General features: G+C 36.2%; 1 protein-coding gene across 1 annotated transcript in view; it reads left to right on the top strand.

Annotated features, from left to right (window-relative positions):
- CDK12 (cyclin dependent kinase 12) overlaps positions 1 to 1,251 on the top strand; it is a 46,394-nt gene extending 45,143 nt beyond the window's left edge. Inside the window, exon 16 of the mRNA XM_081346445.1 lies at positions 1,172 to 1,251. The gene's annotated coding sequence lies outside the window, so the exon portion shown is untranslated. The remainder of the gene's footprint in view (positions 1 to 1,171) is intronic.
- The last annotated feature ends 15,412 nt before the right edge of the window (positions 1,252 to 16,663 follow it).

A 16,663-nucleotide genomic window follows, 5' to 3' on the forward strand; every position in this document is an offset into this window, starting at 1 on the left:
ATGAAAAAACATTTATTTGATCAGTTTGCATCTTGACAGCTATATTTAAAGCACATTGCTCCAAATCTTGTACACTTTATATTTTGGGACATAAGTCCATAATTTTCAACTAGAACCAGTCAGTGGGGTTGTTAATTGTTACAAGAGATGTAACCCATCATATCTGAAGGGCACCATGCTAGGGAATGTTAGCTCAAGTCCAAAGAGCAATCCTCCCCATCACTCAAGCAAACTGGTGCATCTCCAGTAATTCATATATGAAGACGAGCACAATCCCTTAAAAACATGAACAAATAAGACATAATTTGTTCAACAGAAATTGCTTCTAGGTTTAAAGAGTTTTGTAGAGAAGACAATATATATACCTCCTTTAAGAAGGCCTACAAACTTGTATGTAGGTGGACTTAAAGATCATATGCCCCTTTGTTCCACTTACTGTTTTTAAGGCACAATTCTGTTAACAGTCCTAATAGGCCTAACCTCACAAATATGCTGATTATGCCTCCAGAATGTAGTTTGCCTATACAACCACTTGTTATATCTGTTTCAATTATTGGACTGGTTCACACATATATGTATTGCTTGAGAGTTGTATACTTAGTGCTGCCAGTACACGAAGACTAACTTCACTAACCAGCATGAAAGTGTTATTTCACAGCTTAGACTCATGCCAACTTATTTGCATATCTAAAGCAAGCAAGCCTGAAAACTTCCAGTGTCAAGTTCCATGTATGATTCAGGCCAACCTATGGCAACTTAAGTTTTCTATAGACATAGAATTTACAGGAATTTAGTTCAGAATGTCTTGCCATTAGAATTCAAACACTTGTTGCTGATGTTTGTCTGCAAACTGTGATGTATACATTTGAACGTTTCTAGAAATTTTAAAACAGTTCTGATTTATGCAGATTTATGTTTCTGATTTTTTTTAACAGTAGAAGACAATGACATTAGTTCAGTAATAGACTCTGCAGTCATTAAGGTTCGCTTATATTATTTTTGTGCTCACATTTGGCTAACAAATGTCCAGCTGACTGGGAGGTGGAGTCTTGGAGCAAGGAGTAGAGCATGCTAGTATAGAAAAAAATTATGACCTGGCTTTTCTTGAGCCAAATATAAAAATATTAATATGGTCCTTGGTTTTGACCCCTTACTCTGAGATTTCCCTTAGAGACCAGGGAAGGAGGCTCAGATCTTGAAATTTCTGACCAGACCCTGAAGGCTGAAAGAACACAGCTTGTGGAAGGCCTCCAAGTGAGTTTTTGGTGAACTTTGCCTGAAACTGGAACTAGGCTGAACAAATACCTGGATGGGTGGCAGGGTGGCTGACTCCTAAATCATGCTTTTAATGATTATGCTACGTGAGTTCTCTTGATTGCATCTATCTGAACTGAAGCTGCTTTAATAACAGCAACAAAAAATATTTTTCCCAACTACAGGTTAAATTCTGGATATTGGTTAAAAGATGTCTACTTCAGCCCAGGAAACAGGCCAGGAAGCATGCTGTTCAGGGAAAGGAGAAACAAAGTTTGTAAGTAATTGCATTGTATAAACCTTATCCAGGCATAGTACTTTTCAATATTACCTACAGTGATTATTGCATTAGTTCCACATCAATGTGATTTTAATTTTTTGCCTTGCCACACTTTCTGGATTATTGATGGCATTCTACTATAGAAATGTCCCGTAGCTGAGGGAATAATTCTAGATCAAGCTGTTGAGGCAAGCTATGCAGTGTGCAGGGAAGTTGTCAGTTATGTTTAATCATAACTTCAGAACAGAGACAATCAGTGGCAGTGTTAGGTGAAGTTTTACAGAAGTAATATATTATTAATATAATATTTTATAGCATATACAGTATCTACATGGGCAGAAAATAAATCTCTCTCTCTCTCTCTCTCTCTCTCTCTCTCTATCTATCTATCTATCTATCTATATATAGATTTTGCCATTTTTAAAAAAAAATGCTTTTTGCATCAGCCACATATTGAACAAAATAAGAATGCATCCCAGTGTTTTTCTGCAATTCCATGATATCCCTCCTAAATTATTTTGAACCAGGTTGTTCTCTGAAACTAGTTAAGGGTCATGACTAAGAAATGGAGCTATTAACAAGACTCCTTGCTGAGATTTTGTTTCTTCCATAAACCTGTTGATTGTTGACAGTCATCATTCTTATTATCTCATCTAGAGTAAAACAAACACCTTTGTCAAGTCATAATTTTCATTTTTTAAAATTATTTCAGTTGTGTACTGGTGGCTCTGTCAGGGACTCCCAGTATACAATATACAATTGCAATATCCATCACCAAAGCAGATGAAACATCCACAATAAGAATTAAGTAATTTAGTAATATAAATCATGATCATACATATAATATTGTACCCACTGCTCACAAACAACCAATCTTCACCACAGTAATATAGTTTCCCTGATTTGGGCTCTGTGAACTGAACCATTATGGCTTCATAACACATATACCAGGATCTTATAATTTGTTTAGCAACCTAACTTGAAAACAATTATGCATGAAGAGATTAGATAAATCCCATCAGTGAATTTAGGAAGATATAGTATTGGTGGCAGCAAAACAAACATTTTGTGAAAGGAAGAGCAAAAGTCCCTCAGCACTGCCCCTGCATTTGGCCTACCTGATGGGACAGAAATGCCATGTTCCAATTCCCAATCTAAAGCATATTCAAAGCATATTAAAGTCCAGTGTGAAGAATGTGTTTAGTCAGATTGATGTCATGCGAAGATGTCATGCATTCCAGACATTTCTCAGTTGGCTGCAGTGTTTCCATTAGAACTGAATAGGTCTGCCTGATGGAAGAGGGAATTTTGGAAAAGTAGTGCTTAGCGTTGGAGCCATTTCTGCATTCAGCAGAGAAGATAAGTGATAAGTTATTTGATTTCTGCATGTTTTGAACTGCAATCCTCAGAAACCTATACCATGCTGGCTGCGGCTAATAGTCCATGTTTGAACAATTCCATGTTGGTTAGTAGAGCTAAGGAGATGAAATTAAAGCAGGACTAGAGCTTCAGGACTTCTCTCAGCCCCGTGCACTAACTGGAATTTATTTCCTTCCTTCCTTCCTTCCTTCCTTCCTTCTTTCCTTCCTTCCTTCCTTCCTTCCTTCCTTCCTTCCTTCCTTCCTTCCTTCCTTCCTTCCTTCCTTCCTTCCTTCCTTCCTTCTTCCCTCCCTCTCTCCGTTTTATAAGTTAATGGCCTTTTAAAAGAAAATACCTAAATAAGTACAAAAAAAATATGACAATAGATTAAAAGAATATACAAATAAATAAACCAAAGATTTTAAAATGTCATCAAGGTTATAACTTTCAATTATCCTATTGATTACTTGTAAATAGTTACATATGTTTTGAATATTATATCACATTAAAAATTAGCAATCATTATTAAACTTTAGCTACAAGAGAAAATCAAGAACCACAATCAACACAATATAAATCATAGAATGGAAATATATTGTAATGAATTCAATCTATATTACTAAATCTTTATTTTGATTTAGGTATCTCATAAAACTGAAATATAGATATTGTGCATGTCCAAACTTTGATATTGTGCCAATTTATGTATTAAGTTATAATCTAAGAATGGTTTCCAGTTTGAGTTGAAATCTCTGTCAAATTTGCTTTTAAGGTGTGAATATATTCTATATTCTAGATATTGAAACTTATTTCCACAACCTAGCCATTTTTGAAGGGATCAGGTTATCTTTTCAGTACAAAGCATGTAGTAATATAGTATGCTTGTAGCAGTATCAGACATAAAGACAATTCAGAATGCTTTATGAAAATGTATTTGGTTTGATAAAGTTTGGTATAAATATAATAAATTGAAATGAATTCAGTTTTAAAATTTTGTTCATTCTACTATGAGTTGTTTTCCAGAATTGTTGGAACTTTTTGGTGTTGTCATCAATTACGAATAATTGCTCATTTCAGTTCTAGCAACTTTTAAAATATGGAATTGTCCCTTTTAGTAATCAAACTGGGTGATTTTTAATGTGTGCCATTGTGCCATCAGTAAAAAATGACAATAAAGGTTATCTATCTGTCTATCTATCTATCTATCTATCTATCTATCTATCTATCTATCTATCTATCTATCTATCTATCTATCTATCTATCTATCTATCTATCTATCCATCCATCCATCCATCCATCTATCCATCTCTACAATAACTATATCAATTCTCTCTGAATATATTTTTGAAGTAAGTTAACATTCTTCTTCCATTGAAATTCCAATTGTTGCATCTCTATTACTGCGTCCATTTAAACATAGTCTTTGACTTGTTCAGATCCTCAATCATACTGCATTAGAACTTAGATTTTTCACTACAGATTTTTCAAATTCAGTCAACTTTTTCAGTATTCCCCTTTGTTTTTACATTTTTAACACTATGCTACATATTTGAAAGTACTAATATGGATAGGGTAAACTAGGCCATTGTGAACTACAAGTTTTGGATGATTTTAATTATTAAATCTTGCAATGTGAACAAATTATTAGCTCTCTGCTAAACAATTTTTTGGGACATTTGTCTTCATACAATTTCTATGTAATAATGATAGAAATGGGGGGAGATCTGGACTGATACTTTTTCTGTATTTTTATTCCAATACATTACTTATTATTGCGTGCTTTCTTATATTTTTTTTCTGTTTATGTCTAGCAGAGATTCATGCAAACATTTGAAAGTCTTGTCTCCTCTATAGATGTAACTGAATCATCTTAACCTGCTAATACTGTAGTACAATTTAAAGTTTGGAGCCATTAATCTACCTCATTCTTTTGAGTCCTACAGACTTTTGAATTTAATTTATTGGACCATATATAGCTAATTACATACCTCTGCCAATCATTTAATATCTTATTATCAATATGTACTAACTAGAACTATCAGACAAAAGAAAATTAAGTGTTGGTAAAATATTCATTTTAATAACTGCAGTTCTACTTAGCCTAGTCAAATCTTTTTTTCCCCATCTGGAGATATTTGTATTTTTCCTAATGCTGTAGATAGTTATTTTTATACAAATCCTTATTAATTTTGGTCATATAAACGACTAGCACGCATGTGCGGGGGAACCTTTACCTTTCTTCCTCTGCTAAATTTCATGTCAACATTTGAGTTTTTTTCTTTATTAGACCCACAAGCTGACATAAGTCCATATTACTGTATACATTTCATTAAGAAGGCTAAGGACTTCCGGGTGGCAAGGCTCCGTTGCTGGCAGCCATTTCGGCTGTCAGCCCCGTTGTTTCCATAGAACCGCCAAAAACAGCGACGATCAGCTGTTTTGGCGGCTCGGAAGCCCGCTCCTTGGGAGAAGAGGAGGGGGTGAGCGCCCAGGCAGGGGTAGAGCTCTCCCAGACCGCCAGAGTTGAAACTCTGGTGGTTGAAGGATTGAGCCCCCCCGAAGCCTGAGTTCACTCCGGACTTCAGGACGCCTCTGCTCCAGGGCTTTGGAGCAGAGCAGGACGCAGCAACCATCCCTGCCAGCGAGAGTGAACTTTGGATTACTTGGATGCAGGCAGAGCTGTACAGGAGAATGTTGTCAGAGCAAGTATATGAACTTTAACTCAGTAGATTTTGTGGAGACTTTGAAAAGTGAAAGTGCACAGCAGAATTGAGTGGGCAAAAATGGCTGCCAAATCATCTAAAGTTCCTAGAAGCGCGGGGGCTTCGCCAGTTCAGCAATCTTCATTACAGGCTTTAATGCCCCCCCCCGGCAGCTGCACCCGCACCAGCTTTGACAATAAAAGATTTGCAGAATGTTTTGCAAGAGGCTTTGAAAAAGCAATCCCAACAATTAGCTGAACTTATGGAGGAGAAGAACACAGAATTAAGGGCAGACATCTTACTTGCATTTCAAGGCATGGCTGTTTGTATTGAACGTTTGGATGAGAGTGTGGAAGAACTTAGCCAAAATAATATGAGATTAGATGCCAAAATGATGGATGCTGAAACTGTGATGGATAAGATTGATGATGATTTAACATTGGGGCAGTACCGCGAGATGGAGTTTGCTGTGAGAATCAGAGGCTTGAAAGAGGATCCTAAGGAAAATTTGAAAAAAGTAGTTTCAGAAGCCCTTGGTTTTGGGGTGCTCAGCAGAAGATATTATGGTGGATATAGATAAAATATTTCGTGTCAATTCCTGGATTGCAAGACAAAGGAAACTACCTAGAGATGTGGTGGTTTATTTTACAAAGAGAGTATGATAAGAAGGTGGATAATGTGTTTAAGATACATATTTTAAGGTATGCTCTGTTGCGAGTTTGGAAAAAGTATAGATATAAGTTAAATTATAAGATACCAATTTGGGCAATACCTAAACATGCAATAGAAAATATAAATGTGAGATTTAAACATGATGAGACTACATATGAGGAAATTTTAAGTTTAGAAAGGAATGTATGGCAAATAAAGCCATATAATATCTTAAAAGAAGAAAAGATTGTACAAACCTGGTTTCAGTATGGGCAATTACAGGCAAGATGGAAAGAGGACCAGAAAGCTGGCTTTTCGATGACTGATGAAAATTTGGTAAAACAAATTAGAGATCAAGGTCAAGCACATATTAAAAGGATATATAATGTATTGATAGAAATTGACTCAGAAACGGAACTTGTTAAAGATTGCATGATAAAGTGGGCCCAGAATTTTCAAGAAGTTATAACAATGGATACTTGGGAAAAGATCTGGGTTAGAAATGTGAAATTTACACAGGCCCAAAACTTAAGAGAGAATTTTTATAAAATGTTTTATAGGTGGCATCTAGACCCTAAAAAATTAGCAAGTATGTATCTGAACTGCCAGCCCAAATGTTGGAGGTGTGGCTGTGAGGATGCAACGTATTTTCATATATGGTGGACTTGTAAAAAGGTTAAAGCTTTTTGGATTAAAATTTGGTGGAATATGCAAAAGATATTTAAGAAAAGGATAAAGTTTTCCCCGCAATTGTTTTTATTGGGTATTATTACAGATACTACCGTAATAGACACTAAGTTGATGTTGAATCTAATTACGGCGGCAAGACTTTTAGTTGCGCAATACTGGAAGAAGGAGGAATTGCTGACTATAGAAGAGTGGACTTTGAAAGTTTCCAATTTGGCGGAAATGGCAAAGATTTCGGCATATTTGAAAGATCAATCGCAACAGAGATATATTGTGGAATGGAGAAGATGGATTGAATATATTCAGAATAAATATGGGACTAAAAAGTTTCATTTAGCATTTGAATAAGTAGCAGATTTTTATGACGTATAAGTAGTTAGTAGTTATTTTATTAATATTTTGACTATGGAGAGTTAAAGTGTGATAGAATTTAATGTTTTATTATTGTTGTTAGCTTATTTTAGATTATGCTTGTTTGTATTATTATACCCTGTATTCAGCTCTGGGAAGTCGGGGAGGGGGGAGGGGAGGGGTGGGGGGGTTGGGGAGAGGGGTGGGGGAGGAGGGGGCTTTTTGTATTCAAAAATGTATTGTAAAACTTTTCAATAAAAAAAGAAGGCTAAGGAGTGTTTTGCTTGGGTAATTGTAAATGTAATTTTGTTATCATATAATTTCAGTGTATGTTTTTGAGTTCCTAATTCAAAATTTCAGGACTTTTCCTGATGTACTGTATTTTCTTTGCAAATGGTTCTAATGCTGATAAAAATAAGTAGGGCAAAAAAGGGGAAACCATGTCTTGTTCCCTTTGCTGTGTTGTCTTGTTGTGTTAAAAGTTATTTATTATTATCTTGGCTTTCTGTTCTTTAAAAATGCTGTGTATCCATTTGTTACAAAGAATGCCTAAATCCAGGACCAGCCTTGGAGATGGATGAATTTGATCCTCACCCAAGAACCAAATTAAATGTGATGCCAAGCTAAGCTCAGTGGATCGGTATTTGTTGAGTGCACTGTCCACAGTAGACTTGAACAAAAGAAGAAGCTCATGTGCAATTCAATAATGGACTACTGAGAAATAATAATAATTCTCACTGCCTTCCATACAGCTTTTTCCAGGTGTAGTTGACTAACATCTAACACACACATACATAGATACACACATACACACACAGTTTATGCATAAACATGCATATGTATACATACTATTAATTACTAAAATTAGCTCTCAGCAATTCATTTGACACTGGTTCTAATTCAATATATAATTTGTTGTCATTTAACAAATAATAACAGAATTGATTCTTGAAAAGAACTTTGTCATGCATACAAAGACTGTCAAACACCACAAATATAATAAACTTTAAAAATAAGTATTTAAAAGCTATCGGATATTAGTTTTAAAAGCATAAGTTTTAAAAATCAGAAACTTACATTCAATTCCTATTTTTAAATACAAAACACAGTATATTGTTCATAGTACAGCTATACCTTGATTTACAACCGTTTATTGACTGTTCAAAGTGACTAACACTGAAAAAAGTTACTTACGACTGGTTTTCACACAACCATTGCAGCATCCTCATAGTCATGAGATCAAAATTCAGGTGCTTAGCAACTGGCATGCATTTATGACAATAGTGCTGTCTAGGGTTATGGGATCACTAATTGTATCCTTCCCAGCCAGCTTCCAACAAGCAAAGTCAATGAGGAAACCCAGATTCGCTTAATAACTGCATGATTCACTTAATCACTTAATCACTTAATAACTAAACTAAAGTGATTAACAACCGAAGCAAAAAAAGTGTGTAAAATGAGACATAACTCACTTAATAACAGCCTTGCTTAATAATGGAAATTTTGAGCTGAGTGGCGGGTTTTTAAATAAACAGTATGAAGTCTTTGTAATAATTTTAAATTAAATATGTATAGTCCATGTCTTCTGGCCAAAACCAACTTAGCTGTAGTCTGATTCTTTCTGTGTGCGTGTGGCTTTTCTCCCCACATTAAACTAGGTCTTATTCTATTTAGTTTTCAGAATTATTTGGCTGACAAATGCGTGGATAGACAGAATCTTAAGCTTCTTTGTATACTTTCTGCTCCAACTTTAGTGTTAATGATGGACACTAGATGGCACTCTAATCAAAGGCAAAAAAGGATGAGGATGTACAATTTTCCCCCAGTTCAGCCCATAATAGCTATCTCAGCTGTGACAACCCCATGTGCCTATGTGTGTGTTTTGCGTATATGAGAGATATGTATGCCTGTGGAATGGTATTTGTTCTCATCAAGCTTTTTATGTAAGGAGTGCTACAGTGTAGACAGAGGAAGGAAAGAGGAAAGTTAGTTTTATCATCGAGTATTCTATCTTTTATTCAAAATAAGTGGCTCAGCAGGAGCTCTTCAGTCACAGTAATTTAGGGATGGGGGTGTTGAAATAATGTATCCAAATCAGTTTTGGATTCCCTGCTGCCACTCACATATCTCCCAAATGCACTCAAATTAACATAGCTTTGTTAAAGATTTTGTCAGATCAGAACCACATCCATAATTTATACTCCCTGACCTAAATACAATTCGGGAGTCAATATAATAGAGGGGATACAGAGTGAGATTATTGGACAGTGAGGTTACAGTCATTCCTTAATGACTGCCTTGTTTAGCATCCATTCATAGTCAGAACAGTGATGAAACGGTAACTTCAGTACCAATTCTTGCATTTACGACCTTCACAGGCTTTAAAGCTTTAAAGAAAACCCAAAGTAAGATACCTAAGGACCATCATGAATTTATTTAGCAAAAGCTTTGCTTAACAATCAAGTTGCTGATCACAGTTGGGGGTCACAAAATGAGGACTATATGGCAATGTTGCCACCACTGAAGTTATTAAAGTTACTAAAAGAGTGGTGCATTTTTTTGCATAGAACCAAAAATGACTTCATTAGATGGTTCACTTGAATCAGTGATATATGGGTAGGAAAGCTAGAGTTAGGTCTGAACTGATGAACCAGTGATGTTCCTATGAGTGGTCTTTATCAGTCCAGATTCTCAGCTCTCTGTATGAGTAAATGATTTGCCTGTTTGTGCAAGTCAGGACTGTGAAACCTATAGGTTTCCAAGTATTCTTTGAACTCCATCTCCCATTAGTCACAGCTATAGTAGTTTTATTTGTTATATTTACATTCTGGTTTTCAATCCAGAAATCCAAAAGGTTCATTTTGACAATTGCATAATTGTGTGGCACAGCCTGAGACATAAATTCAGTGGGTTTTTTTTCTTTTTAAATATAATTTTAGTAAAGATTTTTACAATAATAAAATACAAACATGTAGTATATATTTATAGAAAAGACAGTAAAGAAAAATATGAAAAAAGGAAAGTAAATAAAAAAGAACATATTAAAAACCAACTTCCAATCTTCTTTACAGTGGTTACAAGCACATTTATCATTTATCCTACCTCTTTAAGATTGCATCATACCCTTCTTCCCATATTCTGCCTTCTCCAAGGGGATTTTCCATGATAGAGGGTAGATCTGAACATGAGTCTCTGAATTCTATGCAAGAACTTAATATCACTGTGTGATCATGCATTGTGATCATAGTTGATGAAAGCTGTAACAAATTGTGAAGAGGCACAATCTTTGGAAAGGCATAATTTCCCAATTTATATTCAGTTTATCACTAGTGGTTCTGCTCTTTGTCCTTACCTTAAGAGTTGAGGACCAGCAGTTGTGCTAGTGGTAATTGCTTACAATTGCATACAATGTTGCCCCCTTATACAGCTGAAAAAGATATTTAAATTTTGTCATGCTGTGTTTCTTAAATCTGCTGGCTGTTTTAGAATGGCCATCATTCTGTTTTAACTTTGTTTTTAATATTTGTTATCAATAGTTTTAGTTATAATTTTTTTACTAATTTAAAAATGGTTTCTTTGATGGAAAAGTGGAAAAGAAATACTTAAAATTTTAAAAATGAATGAGTATAAGTGATAAAGAGAAATGCTGTATAAATTGAATATCAAAGTACATAAAGGTAAGACTCAACAACAAAAAGTACTGTAGAAAATATTGTTGTGCAATAAATCTAGATGCAGACCTTTAAAGATGGGTCATTGGCTGATTTCTTCTTCATAACAATTGACAACTGACATTTTTTTTTAGACACAAGAGGGCAGCTCATGCCAACAAAACTTCCAAGCATTTCCACAGGAAGTTCTAGCATCTCACTTTTGGATCATGACGGCTTGTTAACTCCATGGCCCTCTCTTTTGATTTCATTTCCTTTTACCATTTTGAGGAAGAGAGATTTTACAGCCAAAGAAGTCCGAATAGAGAGACAAAAAAAATTCTTGGAGAATCATTATGCATCTGAAGTCTCTCTTCCTCGTTCACTAAAATGGAAAGAGAGAAAGAGAGAGAGAAAGAAAAAAAAGAAAGATAAAATTTTCCTAGTTTCTGCTGCACATGAGAAAAATCTCTTTCCCACTTTCCTATTTTTACATTAAAGAAAATCCAAACTGGCCAAATAACAGTTCCAATTACATTCTCCAGTGTATGGAGAGCAATATGTTTGCATGTCAGCTGATTATATAGAGTGCCATGTTCACAGCATATGGGTTGGGTTCACATCAGCTAAATCCAAGCCAAACAAAACACATTATGGCTTAAAATGCTATGTGAATACTCTTTTAACTAAAGCAAAACAGAAATAGACAGAAATAGCCATTACAGAGCTTATAAGCTAAAAATGACAATGGGAATGGTAACAAATTGAGAGCAAGAGAGTTAATAGATCAATGTAATGAAACAGAATAAAACATACTTAAGATTTATATCCTTATATATGAACACCTGAAATTTAGAGGGGATGGGATGAGTGAAACTAGATGAAAAATGGATTATAATGGGAACTAAAAAGGATCCTTTTGGGTTGAAAGCTCCTTGATCCTCTATTTTGTATCCAGATGGATCTCACCTACTGTAATATTTGTTTGTGCTGCACAATCTAGCCCCCCACTCCTCTCTGTATTGGCCACATTGATCAACATTTAAATCTATATTAAGATTCTTATTGTCCTTATTCTTTGTGATAGTTCAGATATAAAGATAAAAAATCCTAGCAATACAATAGACTTAAACTAATTTTAAACAGGAGTTCCTAGATTAGTAAAATGTAGGAAAAGAGTTGTTTCTGGTGTAATATTTTCAGTATGTTCACCAGACAATAATTCTCCCAGATTCTACAGGACAAAAAAAATAAATTTCAGAATATTGAAAACTCTACAAGTTTGAAGTGAAAGCCCAAACAGTATGTCTTTGGGAAATAGCTTAGGCCTGGGATACTTGCAGGACCATCTGCTGCCGGGAACGACTTCCCATCGCCCAGTACGCTCACACAGAGAAGGCTTCCTCAGGGTACCGTCGGCTAGACAATGTCGGCTAGCGACCCCCAGGGGGAGAGCCTTCTCTGTGGGAGTGCCAGCCCTATGGAACCAGCTCCCCCCTGAGCTTCGGATGGCCCCAGATCTCCAGTTCTTTTGCCGCGGCCTCAAAACACTCCTTTTCCACCTGGCTGACCTGGACTGACCGGGATTTTAATTATGTTTTTAATTTTTAACTCTAATTTTTAATTTATTTTAATTTTTATTTATTCTACAGGGGCCTTTAATTTTATTTTTTATTTTAACTTCTGTGTTTATTGTATGTTATTGTTGTTAGCCGCCCTGAGTCCTTCGGGAGATAGGGCGGCATATAAATCCCAATAATAAATAAATAAATAAATAAATAAATAAATAAATAAATAAATAAATAAATAAATATTTTAATTTTGAAAAAATCTCACAAAGCTGAGAAAGCTATGGGAAAAAGCAATTAAAGCATTTTTAAAAAAAGCATTGGAATCCTTACTGTGAAGATAGATTAAGGAGGCATTGGGTTCTCTAGTATAACAACTACAGTTCATAGCAGCTTCACTCAACATAACCATCGGTGAACCATTCTTATAACTACAGTTTAACAATATTTGGTTAGCCAAAGGTGCTTTCCTTCTTGTCTGGGCTAGTGTTTGGGCTTTGGTGAAGATTAAGAATGAGGTTTAAGATACTCAAAACTGTATCTCAAATACAATACTCAAAATTGGACTTACTTCTGCGTAGAGGATCACAACTTAAAATAAAAAAGAGCCAGTTTGGTATCATAGTTATGGTGCTGAATTAGAATCTCTGCTGTCTTTGCTGCACTTATGTTCCCTTTATGCTTCTGGGTGGAATTGAAGATGTTATTTGTCACTGAAAAAGACCTTCATCTCATGGGATTGTTTATTTTCAAGACCACCTCTCTTGGATTGTTTCTGCCCATCCTTCCAGGTCCAACAGGTCTGGATCCCTTCATTTAAAATAATGTCATCTAATGGGACCTAGTGTGCCTGATAGTCAGAAGGGTAGATAACCCACGGAGAGGTTTTTGTTGACTACATTACTTGGGATTACCCTCAGTGACTTCAGTAGATTTTCATTCTTTATCAGCATTTATCATCATTGTTTTTATTGTTTATGTCTCTGCTAACTGCCTAGAGTTATATTTGTAAGATGGGCAGCCATATGAATTAGTTAAATTAAAAAATTAATAAAAATGATATGAGTATCATAAAAACTAATGCAAACAGTTTCCACCTTCTTCAGAACAGAATATGAGGTCTGTTGGCTTCAGCACACACAATAAATAACCCAAACTCCCTTTTTACGATCCTGTAATCCCTTAATTTGGGGTACAGTCAGGGTGACTGGATGAAGCTAAGCATTTATTGGGCAGAGGCCCTCCTTGATGCCATGCGGAGTTCTCAGCAGATATTTTTTCTTTGTGCCCCAGAAGAGAAACATCTGCCGCTACCTAGTATTGAATTCTTAACCTTCCAAGTGGAAGGCATTGTCTTTCCCACTAGGCCACCACACTGCTCTACACAATAAACACAATGATTGCCAAAATAGGTAGTGAAGATATAAGGGTATAAACTATCTATTCTTATCTACTTTAAAAATAAGGAGTCCTAAGAGCTCTTCCCTCCAGATCAGCAGACTGAGCTGGTGCAGAGACCTCCTAGTCATCATACTGTTATTTTGCCAAAAGGTATAAAATGATTTAGATTATCAAAATTGTTTTGAATTTGGCATTTATGCATATAAATTAGCATATGCAAATATGTGCACACTTTTGTGGGGGCGGGGGAGTACTGTACTTTCTTTTATCTTTCTGAAGAATTCCTAAATGGGCTCTGCAAATCTTTTCAGGCTTTTTTAACATTCTAAAAATTGGGATTGGGGCAAAATAAAAGCACTGGATTTAATTTAATTATAGTTTTGTTAAAAATTAAATATCTTTCATAGGATAATTCTCTATGTCAGACATGTCAAACACAAGGCCCGGGGGCCAGATCCGGCCCGCGAAGTGGTTTCATGTGGCCCGCGAAGCCATCCTGGAAACAGTGAGGGAAACAGTGGTTGCATCATATGGAGGCTGCTTCCACTCCACCTCCAGCAATGCAAAAAAAGTCGCGATATGTCTGACGTGTCATGTGACATGGCAAGTTTGACACCCGTGGCTAAGAATTACCTACCTTGTATTTCATTCTTGATGTCTGCTTTTTCTTGTACATATAAAGATGCTGCTGGCTATCTCCTTTATTCCTGTGATATGTGTGTGCACAGCCACCTCCCACCCTTTTTTGGTCAAGGTCCTTATGAAGTCTCTGGAGCTATAGGTAGATGAGGCAAGGAGATAATGGTTTAATCAAAGAAAAAAATAGACATGCCTAGATTCAAGCCACATTTTTCTGTAATTCCAAATTTTATTTATTGAAATGGCCTTTGAGATACAGTCATGGCCAAAATTGTTGGCACCCCAGAAATTTTTCCAGAAAATCAAGTATTTCTCACAGAAAAGTATTGCAGGAACACATGTTTTGCTATACACAGGTTTATTCCCTTTGTGTGTATTGGAACACAACAAAAAAGGGAGGGGAAAAAGCAAATTGGACATAATATCAAACAAAACTCCAAAAATGGGCTGGACAAAATTATTGGCAACCTTTCAAAATTGTGGATAAACAAGATTGCTTCAAGCATGTGGTGCTCCTTTAAACTCACCTGAGGCAAGTAACAGGTCTGGGCAATATAAAAATCACACCTGAAAGCAGATAAAAAGGAGAGAAGTTCACTTAGTCTTTGCATTGTGTGTCTGTGTGTGCCACGCTAAGATGGACAACAGAAAGAGGAGAAGAGAACTGTCTGAGGACTTGAGAAGCAAAATTGTGGACAAATATCAACAATCTCAAGGTTACAAGTCCATCTCCAGAGATCTAGATTTGCCTTTGTTCACAGTGCACAACATTATCAAGAAGTTTGCAACCCATGGCACTGTAGCTAATCTCCCTGGTCGTGGATGGAAGAGAAAAATTGATGAAAGGTTGCAACGCAGGATAGTCCGGATGGTGGATAAGCAGCCCCAAACAAGTTCCAAAGGAATGCAAGCTGTCCTGCAGGCTCAGGGAGCATTAGTGTCAGCGCAAACTATCCGTCGACATTTAAATGAAATGAAACGCTATGGCAGGAGACCCAGGAGGACCCCACTGCTGACACAGAGACATAAAAAAGCAAGATTACAGTTTGCCAAAAATGTACTTGAGTAAACCAAAATCCTTCTGGGAAAACGTCTTGTGGACAGATGAGACCAAGATAGAGCTTTTTGGTAAAGCACATCATTCTACTGTTTACCAAAAACGAAATGAGGCCTACAAAGAAAAGAACACAGTACCTACAGTGAAATATGGTGGAGGTTCAATGATGTTTTGAGGTTGTTTTGCTGCCTCTGGCACTGGGTGCCTTGAATGTGTGCAAGGCATCATGAAATCTGAGGATTACCAAAGGATTTTGGGTTGCACTGAAGAGCCCAGTGTCAGAAAGCTGGGTTTGCGTCCGAGATCTTGGGTCTTCCAGCAGGACAATGACCCCAAACATACGTCAAAAAGCACCCAGAAATGGATGGCAAGAAAGTGCTGGAGAGTTCTGAAGTGGCCAGCAATGAGTCCAGATCTGAATCCCATTGAACACCTGTGGAGAGATCTTAAAATTGCTGTTGGGAAAAGGCGCCCTTCCAATAAGAGAGACCTGGAGCAGTTTGGAAAGGAAGAGTGGTCCAAAATTCTGGGTGAGAGGTGTAAGAAGGTTATTGATGGTTATAGGAAGTGACTGATTTCAGTTATTTTTTCCAAAGGCTGTGCAACCAAATATTAAGGGTGCCAATAATTTTGTCCAGCCCATTTTTGGAGTTTTGTTTGACATGTCCAATTTGCTTTTTTTCCTCCCTTTTTTTGTTGTGTTCCAATACATACAAAGGGAATAAACCTGTGTATAGCAAAACATGTGTTCCTGCAATACTTTTCTGTGAGAAATACTTGATTTTCTGGAAAAATTTCTGGGGTGCCAACAATTTCGGCCATGACTGTATATATATGCCCTAAACTTTAAAAAAAGTAGTGCAATTCTTCTGGCTTCTATATATCTTTAAAGCGTTTTCTGAAGTTTAAGACAAAGTTTATTCCTCCTCTCATTCACTCACCCCAAATGATCTCCCTTTTGACTTCTGTAAGAGTTGCTAACACATGAGAAAGAAGAGGGGTTTTGTGTTGGATTATTGGGGTAAACATCACCTAAGATGAGAGAAATACCAATAATCTAATAT

This window comes from Vipera berus (assembly GCF_964194415.1).
Source record: "Vipera berus genome assembly, chromosome: Z".
In the NCBI taxonomy this organism is placed as follows: Eukaryota; Metazoa; Chordata; class Lepidosauria; order Squamata; family Viperidae; genus Vipera; species Vipera berus.